This window comes from Ursus americanus, chromosome 17 (assembly GCF_024610735.1).
Source record: "Ursus americanus isolate L20-20 chromosome 17, mUrsAme1.1.p, whole genome shotgun sequence".
Lineage (NCBI taxonomy): Eukaryota > Metazoa > Chordata > Mammalia > Carnivora > Ursidae > Ursus > Ursus americanus.
Genome location: NC_142143.1, coordinates 43,564,240 through 43,584,623, shown reverse-complemented (window position 1 = coordinate 43,584,623; position 20,384 = coordinate 43,564,240). Strand labels below are relative to the sequence as shown.

The following is a 20,384-nucleotide window of genomic DNA, read 5'->3' as shown; positions in this document are numbered from 1 at the left end:
GACTCGTGTTCTAGTTCAGTGTTTATTTCCTAGAGACATTAGGAATAGTAATATATACATTTATGGAAAAGTAGGGGTTGAGCTTGATATTATTTCCGATTAGTCAATAGGGGTGTGGTCAGACATAATCCGAGTCAGCAAGAAGAAGCTGAAGCCAAGCAATTATTGTAAGTACAAAACCAGAAGATTTGATAGCTGCTGTGTTCTCAACAAGGTTTTTCTCAAAACAAGCAATACGAGGGGAAAAGTGTCATGTTGGTGGCTTCCTTTCAGATGCTCAAAGCCAAATCTAGCAAACTCATTGTCCTTACCTTAACCCATTTCTAAGAGCCCGGGGTGAGAAAGAGCAGCTTTATCTAACTCATTGACAGGGCCAGTCCATTTGCCTAAATGAACAAAGCTTCTAGAATCTTAAGTTGTGTGTATTTGACACAGATACTCATTGATGGCATATTAGGCATGCAGGGATATTCTTCTCTCCCACCAAGAAATAAGTGTTCTCCTAGATTTCTTTCTTTCTTTTTTATTTTTAAAGATTTTAGTTATTTATATGAGAGACAGCCCACGAGTGGGGGGAGGGGGAAAGAGAGGGGGAGAGGGAGGGGGAAAGGGAGGGTGAGGGGAGGGGGAGGGGCAGAGGCAAAGGGAGAAGTAGATTCCCCGCTGAGCATGGAACCCAATGTAGGGCTCAATGCCAGGACCCTGAGATCTTGACCTGAACCAAAGTCAGATACTTTTTGTTTTTTTAAAGATTTTATTTATTTATTTGACAGAGAGAGAGACCGCCAGTGAGAGAGGGTACACAAGCAGGGGGAGTGGGAGAGGAAAAAGCAGGCTCCCAGTGGAGGAGCCTGATGTGGGGCTCGATCCCAGAACGCCAGGATCACGCCCTGAGCCGAAGGCAGACGCTTAATGACTGAGCCACCCAGGCGCCCCCAAAGTCAGACACTTAACCAACTGAGCGACCCAGGTGCCCCTGTTCTCCTAGATTTCTTACGACACATAAGCCCTTTCAGTTTATCTTTTGTTTCCTAGTTTTCACAGAGATATAAGAAATGAGAAATATTTTTCTAATATAAGAGAAAGAGCAGTGCAAAGGCCAGGCTGTTAGTGTCGGCGTAGCGATGAGTAGTTAGTGGCGTTCGTGGGGGCTCCGGGGAGCTTGGGAGAGCCGGCAGCAGAAGGCAGGTCCTCAGTTCTCACTCACAGCTGCCAGACCGGCATGCAGGCCTTTCTGTGGCCAGATCTCCACATTTTTGAGAGAGACTGGAAATCTAGATTTCTAAATGAATTTAAATGATTTTTAAATTTTGGCTCATAAAAAACATGATGAGCTGAGGAAAATATATTTGTAGACTGAATCAGGATCTTGACTTCCAATTTGCAAGCTCTGCCCGAGGGCTTGTGTCTCATGTATATGGCTATCTATTACTGTATAACAAATCACTGAAAACTTAGGCACTGGAAACAGCGAGCATTTATTATCTCATAGTTTCTGTGTTTGGGAATTTGAAAGCACCTTAGCTGAGTAGTTCTGGCTCAGGGACTCATCCTGTGATTGCTGTCAAGATGTGGGCAGGGGGGACGCCTGGGTGGCTCAGTCCGTTAAGCGTCTGCCTCTGGCTCAGGTCGTGATCCCAGGGTCCTGGGATCGGATCCACATTGGGCTCCTTGCTCAGCAGGGATCCTGCTTCTCCCCTGCCTGCCGCTCCCCCTGCTTGTGCTTGCTTTCTCACTCTCTCTCACTGTGTGTCAAATAAATAAATAAATAAATAAATAAATAAAATCTTAAAAAAAAAAAAAAGACATGGTCGGGTCTGCAGTTGTCTGAAGATTTAGGAATCTTCTGCCAAGACAGTTCACTCATGTGGCTATTGGCAAATCACTTCCTCTAAAGCAAGTAATGAGGGGATTGGGCGGGGAGGAGAAAGAGAGAAATCAAGGGGAGGAAGTGGTAATGACTTTTGTGACTTGATCACATGTTGTTGATGTCAGCCATATTGTGTTCATTAGAAGGGACTCACTCCAGCCCATACTCAAGGGGAGGGAAATTAGTCTCCACCTTTTGAAGAAAGGCGTATCAGACTATTTGTATATTTGTAGGCATATTTTAAAACCAGCACACCACTGAGTTCTGTTATTTAATTCTCAAACCTTGGCTCTGATTCAATCTCCACATTTTAGAACTTTTTCCATGCCTTGAAAATTTCCCTTGAAACTTTCTGGGTTCAGTCTTTGAGCCCCTACAGCTTGTACTCTTCATCAGGGGTGTGCGTATTGCTTACTTATATGACTCTGAACAGTCACAAACCAGGGTTCCACTCTGCCAGGCTCTGCGTGTGTGTGTGTCCGAAGAGAGGAGAAGGAATAAGGTAGGACTTCATGGATGTGAATGTAGGCGGATCCTAGCAAGGGCTCTTATACCTTTCTTTTCTTTTTTTCTTTTTTTTAAAGATTTTATTTATTTGACAGGGATAGAGACAGCCAGCGAGAGAGGGAACACAAGCAGGGGGAGTGGGAGAGGAAGAAGCAGGCTCATAGCAGAAGAGCCTGATGTGGGGCTCGATCCCAGATCGCCGGGATCACGCCCTGAGCCGAAGGCAGACGCTTAACCGCTGTGCCACCCAGGCGCCCCTCTTATACCTTTCTTAAAAGCAGTGACAAGAAAATAGTTTTATTGGCCCTTATTTTTACACTCCATCAAATGATAATTAATTAAGTCCATCATTCAAGCTAACATTCATCAAGAATATAACAGGGCCTCACATTTGGGGAATTTATAGCCTCGTCACAGGAGAGAAGGTTTGTGTGGAATCTTGAAAGATGACAAAGTCAGCCAAGTTGAGAAGGGAGGAAGAGGGACTGGAGGGACAGTTTCAGCCAGGATAAGACATCTCTCCAGCTTGGGGGTCCAGAAGTGAATGCCTGCTCAGCGCTTTACAGGGCCATGCTGAAAACGAGGATAGCCTTTTGTATTAGTTTTATATCACTACCGTTAACAAATTACGGGTGACTTTAACTTGTGTTAAAACAACACAAATTGGTTATCTTACGGTTTCATAAGCTTAGAAGTCTGACACAGAGGCACAATTAGGGTGTGAGCAGGGCTGTGTTCCTCTCTGGCGGCCCCTGGGAGAATCCGTTTCTTTGCTTTTCCCAGCATCTAGAGGCTGCCTGCATTCCTTGGCTCATGGCCCTCTTCCTCTGTCTTCAAAGCCACAATGTGGCATTTCTTTGATCTTCCTTCCATTGTGACATCTCTTTTCACTGGTATAGCTGGGAAAGGTTTTTTGCTTTTAAGGACTTATGTGATTAGATTGCCCCCCCCAAATAATTTATAATTATCTCCCCATTTCAAGATCCATTTTCTTAACTATATCTGGAAAGAGAATATATTCCAGGGAAGAGGGCAGAACATCTTTGGAGGGGGGGCATTATTCTTTTTTCTATTCTTACATTTGCAAGAAAGAACAAACACTGTACCTTGAAACCTATTCTACTAGGACCAGTAAATTTGTAGTATGAGTAAGTTTTCTTTTGGAACTTATATTCCTTAGCATGATTCTAATGCCTTTCTCTGTGGATTGCCCTAGCTACAACAGCCAGAAATACTTCCATCTGTTAGAGATCATTAGGTCATTAATCATGTCTCTCTCTTTCTCTCTCATTTTTTTCATTGCTTTTTCCTGGAATGTATCTGCACCTCTGCAAACACCAATCAACAGTTAGTCTTTAAGTGGGTAAAGAGTCCTAGATACCATGAGGTAGGAATAGGAAAAAGACAGAAAGGTAGTACTTGCATCAAGGAGCTCATGACCTTGTACGCAAAAATACGGAAAACCCAGAATCAGCGTCAGCTTTTTTTTTTTAAGATTTAATTAATTAATTAATTAGTTTAGAGAGCACAAGCAGGGGGAGGGGCAGAGGCAGAGGGGGAGAAAGAGAATCTCAAGCAGACTCTGGGTTAAGCATGGAGCCCGACGTGGGGCTCAATTCTGTGATCCTGAGATCATGACCTGAGGCAAAATCGAGAGTCAGATGCCCAAGCAACTGAGCCAGCCAGGCGCTCCCAGCTTTTATTAGGAGAGATACGGAGAAGTGGGCTTAAGGGGAGTCGTCCGAACGTGTTTGAGTTCTGAGTTCAGTGGTGGAGACTGGGATTTGGAATTGGGAGCAGGGGCCAGCAGACAGGTTCATTTGTATGTAAGAAGTACCTGGTGACAAGTTAAGGAGGATCAAGTGTCCCCTAAGAGAGCCAGCCTTTCTGGACTCTTGCAGTAGCTTTCACAGTTGAAACAAGCAAACAACAACCAACCAACCAACCAAACCCAAGAGAGTACAAACGTGCAAAAGACCTTAACACAAAAGATTTCGAATCTCTTCTAAATGCAGGGGAGAGTTTTGCCTGATCCACTCATTCCTCTTTCCCCCATATTGTCTGAGCAGCCCTGACACCAACCCCCTCTGCTTTCCCGCCTCTCACAAGCCTTGCAGCTCCAGTTCCTCCAGTTCCTTCCAGTTTTATAGACTGCCCATTTACTCTGAAAAGTGGCTCACAGACCGAAGAGAAATCTGGAAAGCTTTTTCTGTGTGATGTGGGGAGTATGGAGGAAAGACTCCCAGTGCAAGGAGGCCAGGGAGATTTTCCCTGAAACCCTACTAAAACTTCTCTTGACTTCTGAAACCACATCCCATCTCTCAGTGAAAAAGAAAGTGAACGGAAAACTACTGGAAGGTGGTTTTGAAAGAAAACACAGATTCCGGCCAGTAAACCCTGGAATAAATAACCTATTGGATAACTGCATATTAATGACCCTCAAGCCATGTACTGTAGCTAGAAGCCCAATTTAATGACTCAGGTAAAAGACTAAGAGATTAAGGGCTGGGGCGCCTGGGTTGCACAGCGGTTAAGCGTCTGCCTTCGCCTCAGGGCGTGATCCCGACGTTATGGGATCGAGCCCCACACCGGTCTCTTCTGCTGGGAGCCTGCTTCTTCCTCTCCCACTCCCCCTGCTTGTGTTCCCTCTCTCACTGGCTGTCTCTATTTCTGTCGAATAAATAAATAAAATCTTAAAAAAAAAAAATTAAGGGCCAACTAAGGCCTCACTGGGAGGTGTGAAAAGTCCAGTGGTGGGGGGATAGTGGTGGTTGGTGAGGCCTCGTAGCTGTCCCAATGAGAAATGGAGGTGTTATTAGCTATTTCCTCAAAATTGTTCCCATTAAGTCCCCTGAAGAAGTACTGGAGTAAAATGAGAGATGAAATGTACCAAAGGAGAAAAATCCATAGAGAGGACAAATGGAAAACCACGGAAATCACTATTTATGCAGCACAATGAGACAGGCCATATTATTCTTTTCCTCTAGGTGAGATTTATATTATTAATGACTCTGTTTATGTAGTGCCTGCTTTTCCTTGTTTAGTGAATTTAAGCACTTAGGAAACAGAGTCACGCCTGTGAAGGCAGACACTTAAGAACTTTCTGTGATGTGCTGTCCACAAGTCCATCCAAGGAAGAAAGCAACGTCCACTAGGACAAATTGGCCCCACTAAACTCTGTTTTGTCCGGAGCCGCCTTTGGACTCCTGGGTCTGATTTCAGAGGGACCAGGCTACAGCCTATAGCTAAAGTGCCTCTTCTTGCTGTATTTCTGCATGATATTTATTTTGACATTTCAATAATGCTCAGTGTTGAGAATGAAGCTATCTCTGCTGTTTATGTGGGCCGTGGTTTCTATGCTCGGAGAATCATTTCAATGAAACTCTTTTGTATCTGAAGAAATTGATGATGACGCCTCATAAATGTATTTCAAATGCATTGTTAGACGTGTAAATAATTTGCCCTCTGGTGGATAATGACTAAGTCCACTGGCTTTGGCAGCTGCATTCTTTTTATACTCGTCATAGCGGTCCAGGGTCTGCACATGATAGATATGCAAAAATATTCCCAATAAGGGCCGCTTCGAGTGTGCTGTGATTCCGAGACGAGCCATTTCCCACCGTAGCGCTGGCTTAAGTGGATTTAATAGCTTAGTGCCTTCTTTAAGGGGTGTAAACGTCAATGCCTTCAGGGGCCAGCTAGGTCGCAAACACGTGTGAAACAGCCTCATATACGATCATAAGGAGTATAGGAGCTTGTGGAGAACCGGAGAATACACATTACACCTAAAGGCCCTCAAATCCAAAAATTAAAACAAAACAAAATGTTCTCTGGCTACACACTGTGCCTGCAAGCTGAAGCGGAACTACACGCTTTCAGTGGCCAGCCCTTGTAGCTGAAGTTAGGTGATGCATTAGACCTACCATCCTTGAGGGCTCCACCCGTGCTGGATTCATCTCTCTGTCAGAGTGGATGTTCTTAATTACTGTTGGCTGACTGTTTTTCCCAAGAGAGGGTGGCTATTGCGGGGTTCACTAGAGATGAGTATCCTATCTCTGTCAAGAGATGACTGGGTTTGAATGAACCCGTGAACAGTTTGAAGCATGATTGTCATGTGTGCTGAGCACGTGTCAAAGGTTTATTTAACTCGTTAATGAGGGAGAAGCAGGATGATGAATTGAGGGACTGAGACCATGTCGTCCCTGAAAGAGAATTCTGGAATAAGGTGCAAAATGGTTTATGTTCTACAGGGTAGCACCCCCATAACTTTGAAGGTGTCTTTCCTACCAGGCAGGATGCATTTGCGTGTCTAGTAGACAAAAATAACTTGTGAGTTATCCACCTTCACAAGTGAGCAGCTAGCTTCATGACATCTGGGCCCTGGTGAGTAGTAAACAGGAAGTCCGAGAAAGGTTATATTGCCTAGACCAATGCTGCCCCAACCGTAGTATGTAATAACCTAGGGATCTTGTGAGAAGGTAGATTCTGATCAAGGAGGTGTGGAATGGGGCCTGAGATCTGGCATTTCTGACGAGGTCCCTGGTAATGCCACTGCTGCTGGTCCAGGACAATCAGTTGTCCTGCTAGCCAGGGGTCCTGTTGGACAATGCTTGAGTCTGTTTCAAAAGGCACGCAGTAATCTTCCAGTCCTAGTTCCGTATTTCCATACTTTTTCTACAAACTGGATTAATAGAATATTGGCAGATAGATATTGTGTGGGATGAGATGAGTTTATTTAAGACGTAGATTGGGGCTAAAAATGGACGTTTGCATCAATGAGTGCCATGTCATTGGTTTCATTTTGAGTGTCTGCTCTCAAACTCTCCTGCTGCCTGCTCTTTGGCCATATGACTTATTTTATTCAATTTTATGGGAATGCACAAATAGTAATTTGCTGATGAAGTAAATTTAAGAACCAGTCCTAGAAAAATATGGATTTCTCTTCCCTCCAAATGTCGGGCAATGTACAGGGGTGCCTTTCACCCAATGGTGCGTCCCATCCTACGGTGCGTCCCATCCTACCATGCAGATGGCTTCAATTCAGTCTGTTCATTTTTCACATCATAAAAGCATTTGAAACAGACAAAGCCGTGCATCATTTGTGGAGAAAGCAATCAGTATGAATACACCACAGATGTTTCCAAGCAGAATAAATCGGCCTCTGGCCTAGTTGGAATTTTCTCTCTACAGAGAGTTTTGGGTCATCCATTTAGTTCTGTCGACCCTGAAACATGTTTACCTTCACTTTATGATTGAAGGTTTCTGTCACTGGGTCTTGGAAAGCTGATGAGCGAAGACTCTTGGCCAAGGGTAATAAAAGAATAAGCCATCTTTCCCAGAATGTGTTCCCAGAACATTAGTCTCATGAAATGTTATTATGAGTTTTAGAAAAGAAGGGATCCATGGGCAAATATGTTTGGGAAACATTGAGTTAGATAAAGAAAACAGCTTTGTTTGTAAAGTATAGGACTTTTCAGAGACTATAATGTGGTAAGCTGCAGGGTAAATGTCCACAGGTAATAAAAAAAATTATTTCTCCAAACTTACCATGTTTCCAACCATTTTAAGATGTCATTGGTTGTAAAATATACCTGTAATTTAATAGCTTTTTTTTAAAGGGGAAAAAAGTTTTAGTTAGAAGTTTTTGACATTGTAAGATAAAGCTCCATCTTAGAAATGTTAAAATGTGAAAACAGTGAACTTGAGAATTAAGGAAATGCATTATATGGTTGCAGAAGTCTCTTTCTATGGAATGCATATTAGCATCCTAAGCTTTTAATAGTCCAAGGAACAACGTTTAGGAGATGCAAGTGTAGAATGATTTTTGAAAGGGTAGAATTCACTGTGAACAGAGAACCAGTTACCAGCTTAATTTTTTTTTTCCAGAATAGGATTGTCAGGAAATTAATAATATAAGGTTCTGTTTGTACTTTATCAAAAGAAATAATTTATTTGTTCCAAGTAAAAGAGTTTGCATTGATTGCGGCTTTTGATGGTCATGAATCAAGTGTGTTTGAATTTCCAGTTATAACCAGGACTTTCTCACGCTGAGAGTGGTAATGAAATATACAGTCAGTCTTAAACTAATAATCGACCATAATTCACACTCGAAGTGTACTTGTAAAGGTAACCTTAGTTTATGAATTGCTAATTAATATTTTCCTGCCTGTGGGAGGACATTAGCTTGTTTCCCGGTTACTCGTCTTTGCCTACCTGCCTGGGAGGGGGGAACTTAGGTATGCTTTTAAGAGACTTAACGCGCAGCTCTAGTTCTTTCTGAAGATGGATGACATTAAAAATGACCATTTCAGTATCTCTCCAGAAAGCTTGAAATAAGCCCCAGGCTTATTTAGTCCATGTAGAGTCTTTGAACTAGTTCAGCTGTTTGGATCATTTGATACAAAGCTGACAAAAAGCTGGAAGGAATGCACTTTTATACATTCTTAATTGAGATGTTTGGGCAAATGATCAGTGTGTGTGTTATTTCTAAGAGTAACTTAATTAAAAGTTAATAGTATCTATTCCAACTCATTACTTTCACTTTTATGTCTTCTGTGCATATAGAAAAATTGTAGCACCTTGTAGGAACACTGTATTTCTTCAGCTAGCCCCATAAAGCATAACTTTTTCAGTGTTTTCCCTTAGCGTCCTTTTGCCCGGGCTCACTTCCTTCTGACTGTAACTCTCTTCTGGGAACTTGGATGCTGGAGCCAAGGGTATTTTCTCTCTCTCTGTATGTTTCACTTATGACATTCATCCTTGCCATTATGAGGTGATCGCCATCTATGTATGTTATGATGAGGACACCATCGTTATTTGGAATTAAAAGTGAGCTCTACGTTACTCGCTCTGGTTAAAAACAAATTGATTTGCAATCCAGAATAGTTGTATATTTTTGCAACTTGAATCTTTCTTCGTCGTTTAAAACCGTATCCTAGCGGCTTCGGAGAGCCATCGTGTAACTGCAGATGAGGGGGAGAAAAGCCCAACAACCTACTTTAGGTACTTGGAGACTCACACACATCGAGGTGCTTGGCAACAGTGCGTGCTGTCTGCGGGCCGAGTGAGCGCTGTGCCCTCTTCATTTTATCCATCCAGGAGCACCAAGAGCCAGCAGCTGGAGTCTCTCAGCACTCGATGAAGCAGCTTTTGGGGTGTCTGATGGGCAGTGTGTGGTGTGGCGCGATGTGATGGAAAGGGCCTGAACCCCAAGTTAGTCCAGTGGGGCTTGAGTGCCAGCTTTTTTTTTTTTTTCTTTTTCCAGCTTTACTGAGGTGTGATTGACATACAACATTGTGGAAGTTTAAGGTGTGCAATGTGCTGATTTGATATACTTATTTATCGCAATATGAGTGAGTAGTTAGCTAACGCCTGTGTCCCGTCACATAATCACCATCTCTTTTTTGTGAAGATGTATACGCTTAGAGAGTTTCAAATATGTAATACAGTATTATTAACTCTCATCTTCATGCTGGACATTAAGATCCCCAGAACTTCTCCGTCTTATATCTGGAGGTTTGTACCCTTTGACCAATCCCTCCTCCTATCCCTCACTCCTTAGCCCCTGGTAACTACCATTCTAGTCTCTGTTTCTATGAGGTTGGCTTTTTTCTATTCCATATGTGAGATCTTACAATATTCATCTTTCGCTGTCTGACTTATTTCGCTTAGCATAATGTCCTCCAGGTCCATCCGTGTTGTTGCAAATGGCAGAATTTTCTTCTTCCTCAGGGCTGAATCGCGTTCCGTTGAGTACCACATCTCCATGCATTTGTCCATTGATGGACACTTATGTTGTTTCTATATCTTGGCTATTGTGAATAATGCTGCAGTAAGCATGGGAGCATAGACATCTTTTTTAATAGCCTGTTTTTATTCCTTTTGGACATATATTCAGAAGCGAGAGTGTTAAATCATACGTTAGCTCTGTTTTTAACTTTTTGAGGAAACTCCATACTGCTTTCCATAGTGGCCGCACCAATTGGTATTCCTACCAACAGGGCAAAAGAGTCCCCTTGTCCTCACCTCCTTGCCAACATATGTTATCTCTTGTCTTCTTGATGTGAGTACCAGCTTGGTTACTTCCTAAACTTGTGTTCCGGGACAGATTACATTGCCACCTCATGCCTCCAATGTCTTCTTTAAAATGGGGATATTCTCCTACCACCTGATACTGAATGAGGAGCAGATGGGATGAAATATTTCTGTGACACATATGCCACGCCGTTATCTACATCATGCTCAGATATGATAGCACTCGATCTTACCACTACCCAAGAAATCCTAACTGCACCAAAGATTCTGTATTATTGATTTCCTAATTTTAGAGTCATTTTAAGGCCCTAAATCCTCGAGCTCTTCATCTAGAGATAACTTCTTCCTGGGATTCAAAAGCCCTGACATGGAGCCCTTCTTACTTTTTCTCCTCAAAGTAAGCTAGTATGCATTCATCAAGCACAGAAGATTTCTGCAGTCATTTTAATTTCCATAAAGATGTACAAAAGAGGGAGTTTTCTGGTTTAACTACAATGGAGTAGGCTCTCAAAATCTTAGACTTGTATTAACAGAAATATCTGTGGTATAATTCCATTTCTAGCAAAAGCAGGGAGAAGATGGTTGGGTTTTTTCTTTTTATGAGCTAGAATAGCAGAGGTAATATTATATCGAACTATAGGAATTTAATTACCCCATTCCACAAATGTAGTTTTCAAATAAAGGAGTCAAAAGGATTTTCGAAGCTATTCTTCTGAACTGTGATATAAAAACCCAGAGCGCATTTAGTAGACGTAAAATGTATTACTGTGCATTATGAGGCACCACAATGAACGGAAACACAATAAGAAACACGACGCGAGATTGAACACACGGTGATTAAAAATCTCTTTGTTCCCTTCGTAGAAATATTATAATTTGCTTAGAGTTTTATATGCTTGTCACTGTAAAGATGGGCATTTCTGGAATATTTCCGATGAATGGGTTTCATAGTGGGGAAAGGTTTCCCAGAGAATGGAAATGCTGTCATTTGAGGGCTTAAATCCGCAGTGGGTGTAAGTAAGAAATGCTAGGAGGGCGGAGGGGAATAAATCACCCACGGGGCTTCATTGCTCTTTTCAGGGTCTGCCAGTCTGTCCTTTATAGTGTCCGTAAACAATCATTCCTTCGGCGATGAAGGGAGGCTGAGGCAGGGTGACTTGGGGACTCCTTTATTGAAAAGTCTTTACAAAAACTCTTTGTTTCTCTTCCTTATGACAAAAGTGACATATATTCACTGTAGGAAAAAAAATGTTAAAAAATGGATAAGGAAGGAAAAGAATCTGAAGATCATTTGTCATATCAGAGCAGCAATCACCACTGTTAACATTTGGTATATAGCCTCTCGTTTTTCCGAAGTCATTTCGCCACGTCAAATAGGAACGTAAAGGGAGTCCTGGCTTTGGAAAAGGGAGCAACGAGATGTTCCTCCATTTATCAAACACCTGTGCTGTCAGGAGAGACTGTATCTTTTACATCTCCAGAAGCAAGAATCAATTGGAGGTACTCTGGAAATATGGGCTTATGACTTTTCACTCAGGTAAGTTGCAGAATGTTTCGATGGACATCCTATGCAGCTAATGAGCTTTGTTTGTTTTTCTTTTTCTTTTTTAACTAAAAATTGGTTTCCCTACATGTTTTAATCTTCCATTTTCTGACTTTGTGTTAGGCTGTCCCTATCAGTGAGGGCTACTTTTATCTAATCCATATTCATCCTTCCTATTGTTCTCTTTTTGTGTAAAGTCATCAATATCCTTCCCCATAGACTTGATCTCAGAGAAGCATTCTGGGAGGGAGTAACAGGGAAAGCTGGAATAAAATAGAGTGAACCCACCCTGTACAACACTACGTGGTTTCCCGTGAGCCAGTGTGCCTTAGGGACTGGCTAGCGAGGCCGTCCAGTGAGTGGGTAAATTCAGAGTGCAGACTTTCGGGTCAAATTACCTAGGTTCCCATCCAGGCTCCGTCACTGATTTGCTGGGCAACGGTAGATAAGTTAATTAAACTCTCTGTGCCCTAGTTTCTTCATCTTTAAAGTGAGAACAGTAATAGGATTGAGTTTCGCAGAGCTGTTGAGGACTAACGAGATAATGCATTGTAAAGCTGCTTAACGCAGGGCAGGGTGGGGGTTCCAATCCCTGCTAGTTGGCATATTCAGTGTGACTGTGCACTTAGATATCAGGGTGGCTGTATCAGTAAGATTCAAGGGCAGGAAAGACCCCCGTGTGACCTTGAGTCATTCTCTACCTTGCAACAACTCCGGTTTTCCCTTCTGAAATGCAGACTATGCAGTTTATATTACAAAGGGGTTTCAGATGGCGGCAGCATGCCACTTGGCAATGTAAAGCGTTTTAACCATAAATTACAAAGGTAAGGCCTCCCCTAAAAGATGTCAGGCTTCTCCCTGGAGATGGAGGAGGCCTCCCCAGAGTTAATAGCACACCTCCCCTGAGTGAACACCGAGAAAGGCAACTTGCAGGAAACAGCTTCGGAGAACAAATGAATAAATATTGTTTGTGCCCGTGAGAGCACGTGAAATATGAATTCCTGACTAAACTTTGCAAGCAGATTAGGAGGGATACACGCGGCACTCCCTTAATAACTGAAGAAAGCCATAAATTTGGGGTTTTACATCTCGGCTGCTCCTCCTGATGAGTTCAAGTTTCTGAGGATTCAAGCCAGGTGTTTGCAGTTTGGCTGTTTTGGCTGTAAGATGGTTGCATTAGCATAAAAGTATGCGAAGAAGCTACTGGAAGAGTTCCAAAATACGTTGTTTGCTCTAGTTTGGATGCATTTTGGATGTGTCTCTATGTCTGTACACAGGGGTCCTATGTCGGTGTCTAACTAGCAAGGTTTAAAAGTTCTCTGTAATAAAACATGGGAAGATGCCTTAAAATGGCATACTTCAGAAACATTTAAATGTGCAGCGCTCACAAGAACTTTTTTTGGGCTGCTCACCTTTTCCTCCCCCAACTCTAATGAAGAGGACCTAGTTCTTCCAAGATACAAGCCGAAGCTGTAATTGGTGAGAAAAGGGGCATTGCATTCTGCTTCTTCGCAGGGGCGTTTTAACAAAGGCGTGACCTTGCCGTGTCCCTCCTACACATCTGTCCCACAGCCTGGCAGAATCGTGGCCCATTCGTTTATTTATTCGGTAAGCGTTTACTGAACATCTATTATGTGTCAGGCAGTGGGAATTCGACTGTGAAGCAGACAGACATGGTCCTGCTCCCTGGGGACTTAGAGTCTAGTGAGGGCTACACAGAAGTGAACAGGGCTTTAAACAGAACTTGATGAATTCAAAGACAGGGAAAGGAAGGCACTTATGTCAGGCTGAGGATGACCAGAGGGGGCTTCTGGGGGGAAGACTTTCTTAGCGGTCAGATAATTTTTGATTTGCTGTTATATATGGTTCCTGATGGAAGAGCTGTTGGTACTTCAGGAAACTTTTGCATCTCCATGGATTGTCTGCACATCAGAAAGCTCCTCTGATTGAGTTTCAGGAACTGTTGACCTATAATTAAGCCCACAATCGCCCACCCGGAAGGTAATTTCTCTGTAGAAATGACTCTGTAGATTCAGAACCCTGAGAAGGGATGAGTCAGCCACGAAGACATCTGTGGTCTTAATCACCGTAGAACAGGGAACCTTCGTCTGAGTTACAGCTCTTGCATTGCTGGAGCATGGGACGTGGGTTTATTCATCTGAGTCTCACAGGGGCCCTTCAGGCTGGCGGGACTCCTGTTATTGTCCCTGAACACAGGGTGCTGTCCACACAATTGGTACTCAATAAAAATTTGGTGAGGAAAGAAATCCCCATTATATAGATGAATAAAGGGTGGTTCAGACAAGTGAAACGACTTGTCCAAGACCACACAGTAAAATCGTGGCAGCGTCTGAGCTCTGAGGTTTTCTGAGTCCTGATCTAGTTCACCAGGAGTTTAGGGTGTCAGAGCAAGGTGTGACCAGGTGAGGCCACGGAGACATGCGCTTGGTGTACTGGAGGCAAGTTATTGTTACCGAAGCAGGATTCAGGCTAATGTGAGGTGGGGGTGAGGGGGGTAATGCGGGGGGGGGGGTGGAGGGCAGGGAGTGAGGGGGGAAATACATAGATACAGAGCCTACACTTTGCTTAGATTGAAAAAGTGGTGTGCGTTTACGCATCTGAGGCTATCTCACATGAACATCCGGATTCCTAGCTTCTCTTAAAAAGACCAGCGTCTCTGGGAGTCAGACTGATTTTACCCAAGGAGACAATTGGCCAGAGCGGGGTTGCTGTTCTATTAGAAGGGGTACATGATCCTGAATTAAGAAGTAAAATTTCATCTTCAGTCTCCTGCCTGTCCCCCCTTTATGATTAGGGAAATCTCCTGGCTACAGGAAGGGAGAGGGAACAGAGGGATTGGTGCTCTGGGCACAATGTATTTTATTTCCTTGCCTAATTTATTGTGGTCTCAGGTCTCCTGAGCTGGCCTGACAGCCATGCTCTTTCCCACTTGCAAGACTCAGAGCACATGGCTACCTAATGACGAGGTTCTAGTCCGCGCTCTTCACTGGCTCCCGACAGGCGTGCGCTGTGTTCCTTGGCTGATTCTGGGGCCACAGAGGCGTTGAAGGCACGTACCCTCCAGTGCAAGCCATGGAAGAGTGGCTGCAGGCAAGCTAGACAGCTTTCCTGGCATATGCCATGCCCAGCTCTTAGAGAACATCAATTCCAGGGGCCTGTAGCATTCAGTCGCTGACAAGAGGGGGCAAACAGTATAGTATCGTGCAGATACCATTGACTTGGGGGGTTGGGCACAACCGATTCCAGTCCAGCTCTGTCACCCCTACACTTGCCGAAGTTATTGAACCTAAGTGTCAGTTTCCCCAGCTGTAAGATGGAGGATTCAGCACTGGTAAATAGTAAGAATTCAATAAATGTTAGTTATTCGTTTTATTTTCTCCATTGTATGGACAACCTAAGACTCAGGAAGGCTAAATAACTTTCCTAAGGTCAAGGAAATGGCAGAGCCTGCCCTTGCAGCTTGATCTTTCACTCCAAAGTCAAAGCGCTCAAGCTGCCATGTTATATTACCGTCACAGTGCCTGCCTCTCGGAGTTGTTGTGAGCACGATGTAAAGTGCTTAGCGCCGTCGTGAGAGTAGCTTTCAGTAACGGGCAGTGGTTATTATTAGAGATAGGGGAGCTCGATTGAGCTGAAATGCTATCTGGAGGTTCAATTACCTGTAGACCCTCATTGTGACAGGGACCCCAATTCACAGGTAAATCTTCTCAGCCTCATTTACACAAAGAGATGGTGAGTGTCGACTCTGACTGTGAGAGATGATGATGGTAGTGCTGATGGTTTGTGACTAGAGAAGAAACATGACTTCATCAATAAAAACTTAAAATAGAAGACGGCTTGGTGCAGTGGAGTGGCGAGAACGGCTCTCCCCACTAAACATACCTTCCTCGTCGGTTTTCAGACCTGTAATCGTCTCCAGGATTCTTGGGCTTGCCTGCCAAGAAATAGGTGTGCAAGTACAAGCTCTTTTGCCCTAAAGTCTGGGAGGGTGTTGCTTTTAGTAACGCAGGGATAAAAATAAAACGACCCTCTAAAGGCAGTGGTGACTGCCCACCGCTTACTTGGGAGTCAGTAAAAACCTCATTTTTCATACTAGCCTTTGAGAGCTGACCTTTAAAATCACCACATCTGGGGAGAATGTGTGATTTGATGCAGAACATCTTAGGACATGCCATAGGATGAATGGCTGAAAACGTGCTCATCAGTTTTCTTCTCCTTCAAGGAGCTCGGAATCGCTTAGGTTATAAAAGTCAGTTCTCGGGCACTTCCAGACAGATAGCATTTGCTTAAGTAGGTCTTCTGTGCAATGTAGATGAGGCACAGATATCATTGGAGTACATCCGTGCACCTGGTATGAAAGTGATTTGTGTGTGTGTGTGTGTGTGTGTGTGTGTGTCTGTCCGTCCTTAGGGTGAAGTTTAGCCATTTCAAGGTAGCTAGCTGTATACTAAGTTCAGTAGAGGGTCGTTTGGAAAAAGATGGAACTGCTTTAAAAAGAGAGCCAAACTATGTGAATTGCTTTGCTGCGGAGATGTCGTATCGAGATTCGGGGACTGCATCTCGGGTCCAAGGAGTAATGCTGCTGAATGTAGAACCAGCTTTGATTTGCTAAACTCAAAATACCTGTAGGTCCAGAGGGCATTGAATTTGTATTCATAATACCTATTTGTATTCATAATACCTTTTAAAGAGCCACAGAATTTTGTGGAAAAGAGGTTCGGATGGGTGGTCACCTCACAACTCAGCTCCAGGAGAGAAGAGCATCTGCCAGACCTCACGTGTCATCATCTGCTAAACCGGGGTCTGGGCGGTGATGCCAACAGAAATCCCTCGCGGCTGCTGCTTCTGAGCCGCCTGGGCTGTGAGGCACTGTAAAGCCCCGGGTCTGTCACAGTCAGACTCCTCCCCACCCCGACGAAGCGTAGCTACCGTGTTCCCTGGCAGGTCTCCCGTCGGCTACAAGCTTCGGACATGGCCAGCTGAACCCCCCGCCCCCCCCCCCCAGTTTTTCTGATGAGGATCCAGATGTTGGAATCGGTGGGTTTTCAGGGTTACTGCTCGTGATGAAGAAGGCCAGGGGCCACTTAACCACAAGACCACTGAGAAGGTTGAGAGATGAGGCTGGAGGAGGCAGGGGTGGGGTCGTGGAGGGCCTTTTTCTGCCCTATGGAGAAGTATGGACCTTACCCTGGTGAAGGTCTGTAACTGGGCCAGGACATGGCTGCTGTGACCTGACGTTCCTAACATTTAGCTCTGGGGCTGGAGAGTCTTAGAGTGAATTTTGCCAGGATTTCAGGGCTGGACCGACTGCTTGGGTGGCTCTGGTTGAGTGAATTCTTGTCACTCCTGTTAGTCCACGACAGCTCTTTTTTCTATTTCTTCTCCTTTGTTTTAATTAAAAAAAAAAAAAACCACAAAAACAAACTCTCAAGCCTCATGTAAAAACTAGTAAATGTTAAGTGATAAGTCAGGTAGGCTCCTCTGAAGTTGAAACTGCTCAGAGATACACTGAAGGAGGGACAAACTGAAATGGCCAGAGAGCTCTTAAACAAAATCCTCCATTTGTTCTTGGAAGCAACCAGAAAGATATAGGAAGCATAGTTAGGAAATGCACAGAAAAATCTCAACGAAAGCAGTGCTGCCGAAAATCGCCTGTGTCGATGTATTCTTCAATAAAAGTTGTTTTCTGCTGACGCTTTTCTTCCCCCTACGGATGTTCCTCTTATATTTGATGATCAATTTTCCACAAGGTTTGCTATAATGTTTCCTCAGAGCTTAGGTTTTTACATTTTAATTCATTCAATGGCAGTTCTTAACCTAAGACAATATATGCTGTTTCCACAATACAGGATCATTGTTTTCTAGCTGACAAGACGCTACTCAAATCCCAACCCTCCTCTTTTTCTCTCCTTGTTTTTGTCTGTCGTGATTTGAGGAGAACCACTGGTGAAAGAAGCAGTCTTTGCCGGTTCAAGTGGAGCCTGTGATCTGGAACATTCCATAATTTGACTCACCTCTACCTTCCTTTGATGCTCATTTTGGGTTCCCATAAGTCACCCCCCCTGACCCAGCCTCTTGACATTACTCTTTCCGGTAACTTCCACGCTTCCCACAGCCCTTCTAAGATCCCATTGATCCTTCAAAGTCCAACACAAACTTCATCTTCTTTGTGTTCTGAGACAGATAAGCACACTGCAATGTCAAGACAGAGTGAGTTTGCGGTAGGAGAAAAACAGCCGTTTTTTTATTATTATTTTTATATTAGTCTGGTCTCCCCAGCCATATTGCACATTTCTTGAGCACAGGGACCACATCTTTCCCTACTTTTGGAATCTCAACTAGAGTTTAGCACAGAAGAATTTAGTAAATATCAATTTAGGAAGCGTATCTGGATGAAGTTGTGACTTGCCAGAGCCCATTTCGAGGCCCACGGTAAAATGAAATCCAGGCGTAGCTACCATCACACAAGGCATTCAGACAGTCGTCCTTGGAATCTGCACAGCCACTGGCCCACAGGTCCGTGAACACAGGAACAGTGGCTTCCTTCTGCCAGGGGAGACTTTGAGCGATGGTGTGAGGGCTGTGGTTCCAGAGTAGCGGTGGCCCCAGGACTGCAGGAGACCAACGCATGGATTCTAGCTCTCAGTTCCCAGCATCTCTTACACTCTTATTTTACACAGAATTACCCTAGGGCCAAATAGCAAAGCACGCAAAATCCCCCTTTCTACTTTCTCTTGAAACCTGGCCCCTGAACCCTTCCCCACTCAGGACGCCTTGCTCTGGAGACACCGCCCTGGGGTGGTCGCTGCACCCTAGTGGGATGTGGCTTTCCACCACGCTACTCTTGAGAGCATTTGCAGGTTAAATGGTCAAAGAAACAACAACAGATACTGATGTCAGGTGATGGGGGGGTGGTGTGTGTTTCAGGGTATGAGCCTCTTCTGTGGCTGAAGCGGTGCCGTCCCCGTGTTCACTTTTGATTGCCGATGGTGACTTGTGTTGCCTTGACATTTCTGTCCCAAAGCTTCCAGCTCAGCTATCACACCTCATTCTGGTCCCAATCCTATAGTCATTTGCAATTTAATTGAGATGAAGGGAATTGGGGCCAAAGGAGAGAAGATACCCGCTGCTGCTTGTAAACGGAAATGTTGATAGAGCTGAAATTCAAACCCCAGTAGCTGGGGCTGAGTGGGAGAGGGGCGAGTGGGAGGCGACCCAGAATGGTCCCACCTTTCAACCAGTCCTCCAGTGTGTATTTTCACGTGCTGCTTGTCCGAGCTAAGATGGAAAGGTGTTAGAGAAAGCACCGTGAACGCAGGGCTGTGAGACCCACAGTCCCTTTTATGTTTTTTTGTTTTTTGTTTTTTGTTTTTTTTGTTTTTTCCCCTTTATCAGAGGTGCAGACCCCTGATGTTAGAACATCTTTGAGCATTCTTCCTTTATCCGTTTGTTAGGATCCAGGCATCACATAGCACAGATGCTTGTAGCACTTGTGTGAGAACCAGGTTCTGAGGTCCAGCATTATAGGCAGGCACTGAGCCTTAGGTGCGAGATTATGGACCGAGGTAGTGGTGGTGGTGGTGGGGAGGGTGTGAGGGATGGAACCTGAAAGCCTGGGCAGCGTGGGGGCGGGGAACTTGGGGAGTGCAGGGGTATAGCTCTACCCCCATTCTGGAAGGATTGCATTATTTCAACAGCAGGAACCGCTGTGCCAGTGTGACCGGCTGACCGTGGCCCTGCATCCCTAAGTGCGCTTGTTGATGAGGCGAGAATGCTGGGTTTGAAGTTAGGAAATGAGCTTGACTCCTAGCTCTGCCCACCATGAGTTGTGGAATCTGGGAAAATCACTGGGATCTCAGTCTTGCCATCTGTAAAATGGAAATGTGTAGTAATAATGGCTCTATCTCAAGTTAGCAGTAAGATAACAAGTTTGTAGTAAGGTGACATCCATGAGAACACATCATTACACTGGACAACCTTCTGGCTAAATTTCCCTGTTATCTTGACGTTTTAGCAACACTGTTGAATTATTTAGTGATAATCTCAAGTGCGGAAGTGTTTGTATGCTCGCGTCAGATTTTATGTCTGTGTTTTTGAGTTGTTGGGTCTGAATTTTGTCTAGTTTTTCAAGTTCCCCTCTTATGTTAGGGTATGGGCTTAACACTACATAAGTAGACTTTGGACTGTGTACGAGATAAGGGTAAGTAAGATCTCAGCGAGGGCCAGAGATTCCTTTAGATGTAAAGTAATTCAAATTTCGTATGGAACATTTTGTTATGTTTAGCACATCTCAGGGCTTTTCTGAACTCTCTTTGCCAGCTTCTTGCTTTGTGCCCGTGTCTTGGATATGTGGATAAGGAAATTCTAGATGTGGAAGGATGTATGTGGTTATTTTAAAATATATACTAC

The 20,384-nt window shown here is 44.1% G+C and overlaps 1 protein-coding gene across 2 annotated transcripts in view; it reads left to right on the top strand.

The window, feature by feature from the left end:
- The window catches only part of TPH2 (tryptophan hydroxylase 2), a 318,850-nt gene that overhangs the window by 70,734 nt on the left and 227,732 nt on the right, over positions 1–20,384 (top strand). The window lies entirely within an intron of this gene.